Source organism: Neodiprion pinetum, chromosome 4 (assembly GCF_021155775.2).
Source record: "Neodiprion pinetum isolate iyNeoPine1 chromosome 4, iyNeoPine1.2, whole genome shotgun sequence".
NCBI classification, from domain to species: Eukaryota; Metazoa; Arthropoda; class Insecta; order Hymenoptera; family Diprionidae; genus Neodiprion; species Neodiprion pinetum.
In genome coordinates, this window is record NC_060235.2 from 4,033,023 (window position 1) to 4,037,091 (window position 4,069).

General features: G+C 45.5%; 1 long non-coding RNA gene across 1 annotated transcript; it reads left to right on the top strand.

The window, feature by feature from the left end:
- Positions 1-583: 583 nt before the first annotated feature.
- Positions 584-3,114, top strand: LOC124216638 (uncharacterized). Its single transcript, XR_006882648.2, has 3 exons — positions 584-1,761; positions 1,848-2,127; positions 2,229-3,114. It is a non-coding gene; the product is annotated as an uncharacterized lncRNA (long non-coding RNA).
- Positions 3,115-4,069: the final 955 nt, after the last annotated feature.

A 4,069-nucleotide genomic window follows, 5' to 3' on the forward strand; every position in this document is an offset into this window, starting at 1 on the left:
GTACCAAGTTAAATACGAGTAATCGATAAGGAGAAAAAACACGCAGCGTTGGCTGGCGCGGTGGCTGCACGGTTGTATTCCGGTACCAGCTAGAATAACCTCAGCGCCGTGGAGGACGGAAATTTTTGGAAAGAACCTCTCGGTCCGTCGGCCGATGGTGGGGGAGGTGGCTGGGCGAGGGGCGAAGGCGGGAGGGGGACATGAGGAAAAATTTTGGAGAACACGACGGCGTCCGTCGAAGAAGACTGCGTTCCCCGGTTGGAACCGAGGTCTAGCCTCTCTCTCCTCGTCCTCTCTTTTAACTCCTCTCTCACACACACACGCACGCACGCACTCTCTCTCTCTCTCTCTCTCACTCTCACGCGGGCGCGCGCGCGCGCGCGCGTAAATATCTCCACGACCCTGACGAAGTGGAGGCAAGAGAGTGGGAAAGAGAGCTGGGGCCGTCATAATTCCTTGAATTGAACGGCGGGTTATTCTCTACCAAGGTTACCGGGGGACGAAGCGGGGCAGGGCGGAGAATCGATAGGACGACAAGGACGCCGTACGTACAGAGAGACGGGCAGAGGTTAGGTTGGCTGGCTAAGAGGGGGGCGCGAGTTCGTGGCGTCCCTGCTGGCCGCGCCACCGTCGCCGTTAGATTTGTGGACTGCCGCGGCGGGGCGCGGCGTGGAGGGGACGGGGTGCGCCCGACGAGAGGGGAGCCGACTTTATGCAGCTGCGGGACGATAACAACGATGGGCTACAGGACCGACGCTATAGCTGGGGAAATGCCAAATGGGCTACAGGACCGCGCCGGCCTAGCCTGTACGTTCGCCCGCCTCGCGTAGTGGCATGGCGGACGGCCCAGCACCGAGCAGGCAGGAAAGGCGGGAAGGAGGGATTTCAAGCGGTCGTCTCTTCTGCCTCTGCCTCTGCGCTACGACGAACCCAGCCCAGCCTTGCTCGGCGTTGAGGTTCCGTTGGCTTCCTACGGACCCAACTTCGCTCCTCTCTGTGCACCGCCGTCCTCTCTTTCTCTCTCTTTCTCTCTCTCCCTGTCCCCCGGTTAGGGATGAAGTTTTAGCCACGTCCTTGTCCGCCCTTATAACCTTGCCGACGGAGCCTCTTTGGCCGCTAGTCATGCCAACCAACCGCCGCCTTTCTCGCCTCTGCTCCTCCGCTTATCTCCTATTTTCACTTATTTCGCCATTCGTTATCGAGCCGGTATTACCTGCACTTACGACTAACCTGTCGGGAGCTACAGATCTCCCGGCATCACCGGACCCCCAGGGCTCGTACATTGAAAATTTAATGAAAGCTCGGAACACGGATTGACGCGTTCGATTCTCTATATTACCTAATGCGAAATTCAACCGCCGCGCGATTTTTCGCTTCCAATTTACTGCAGTCCAGACACTTTTTCTTATTCTTCGTCTCTAATTATATCTGTGGTGGTCGGAATAATCCGACTTTTGCCTTGATCCCTTCAGAGTTTTGTCGGTTCTATTGTTTCGGGAAACGATTTTAGAACCACTTTTGGAACCATTACGTTACACCTAGTTCAGAAACCTACCGTAGATTCGTCATTGAACGAGCTTATTTTATCCTAGTGGACTGCTGATCTGGCGCGTGCCAATTAGCGCTGAAGGAATACTGGGTCAATAATCTCTCCATCCCAATTGTTTATCATAATCTTTATTTAACATGCATATATATATATCTCTATATTTATACTTAAATCTTTCCCCAAAACACGAGCCACGAAAGCCACGAAACAAGGTAACTACCTATCCTCTGTCAAAACTTATGTTTGTATTAAGAAAAAATGTTGTAAACTTGAAGGGATTGTTCAATTTGTGTTCCAGAAAATTGGATATAACGGAGCGTATCGAGGAGCCGGAAGGCACGACACTCATTTCTCTCGAGGCTTGGAGTTTTAAATTTCTATCGCACACACAGGGTCGACTCCTTCTCGGTTCCGGTTCTTAGCGGGTTTGCTTCTATCGCTCGGTTCCGGTTCCGGTTTTCGGACGGGACATTTCGACGCGTGAGCTTCGGGAAGTACGAGTCTTCTTCGAAACGTTGCTGCGTAACCTGGAATTAGAAGGACGAGGGCTTTATGCGGAATAGCATGAACTTTGCTGCGTAAGTTCTTCTGTGAAGTAACGATAATTCGATTGTAAAATCAAAGTACGAATGACAATTGTATTTTTGAACGTTGTCGATATTAAAACTTGTTATTACAGCGGAACGAAGCAGGATCTCGAGTTCTACCTTCACCTGGAAGCCTCGGCTAGGGCTGCAGACGATGAATTGATCTAGATCCAGATATGCTAGATATTTTTTTTTACCTACCTTACGAACATAGCATGAATCCTTTGCTAAATTAAATATCTTCCTGCATATTCATTCCGCTTTTGATGATATATCGTATAATGTCTGAATTTCACCTTTTTAACGGCCACTGTATTAGCTTCAAATACATAGTCTTAGATCAACCGAAGATGTTACAATTATTATTTTGTAGTTTTAGAATAAGAGTTACTCTTACTTAAAAATAGTTTAGAAACTTGTAAGATTGTAATTGTACGTGAGCACTTGATATGATTTCTAAACTGAATGTGTTATACGTAATATGATGTGTCGTACTAATCGATATATACTATACATACCTTTACACGGAATTGCTGTAACATAGTGTAACTTTTTGATATTTTAAAGGATTCCTTGAGCAGCCCGGACTTTTGACTTTTATAAAATAATTTTTAAAAAACTCCACGACAGTTTATTTAGCTATGTGTTATCCTTGTATCCACATGTTTCTCGGTGAATCGAGGAACGATGGAAAAACACGAAGAGTAGGTGAGGACTAACAATGAACCTCAACCGTAAGCGCGAGTAACGTGTACTATGGGAGTTAGAAAATATTGCAGCATCTCTACTCTCGTCAAATTTCTCATCAATTGCAGAACAAGGACTTAAGTATGAATAGAAACTGACATCAGACCAAACATTTTGTTTCCCTCTTCGAGGTTTTCGCAAATCACAGAGAAAGCAATCACCGTAATAACTGATTGGCTTTGAATTGGTTCAATGATATACTAAGCCAGCATTACCGATAGCATATTGCGGTAGAAAATGTTATGTAAATTTGGTAACGAAAAATGCACAAAGCTATCTACAGATGGGGGGGGGGGGTATAAAGACAGACACGCAGACGCGAGAAAAATTCATGTTCAACTTTTCTTCGATACGCACGCAATTGGGGCCACGTGATTTCACTGGGGATGAAATCGTACTGACTGATAGTATGGCTTAAAAAATAGTAATAATTTCGAATTTTCTCCCGCCTGGAAACTTGCGGATAAAATAGTTACGAGTATAGTTCTACGGGTGGCACCACCTCCTGCACCAAACGGTAGCGCCACACTGGCAAAAGTCGAAGAACTGACAATCAGAGGAAAGTTACCGCGGTGTGATCTGTGGGATGTGCAGCTTTAGGCGCCCTGCCGCATTGATTAAATTACCCGTAGGTACGTTATACTGTATAAATTTCGTGACGAATTTCAAATATATAGGTATAAATTTCCGCAAATCGGAGTACAGTATGAAAACAACGGTACAAATGACGCAAAACGCTAATAGTTGTTAAATATTTGATTTAGAGCGTCGAATAACGCTGGTATTATTTGACTCGACGAAATAGTCCGTTGCGTTAGAAACGAAAGTTGTTGTCCGGAACGAGCCAAATTTGAGGAACGCTAGCATGTAACTTCCATACTTGTCGAAAGGCTAATGTTCGTTTTACTGGTTAAGATACATAAAATGCAATTGGTTATAGACAAGAACATAGCAATGAGTTAATGGACAGTGGCTTGTTTTCGATGACTCGGATGATAGCGAAAAGTAATTTGCATAAGTTGTTGGTACATCAAATTGAGGGGAAATTTACGGCCAAGCAATCGATGTTTGCTTATTTTCATCTTTTTACATTTTTATCCCTTCAGTGAATGGGCTCGTATAGATTGCGGCCCCGAACAAAATTTTTAGGCGTCAAAAACTTTTAACTTGTATGAGTCTGCATACT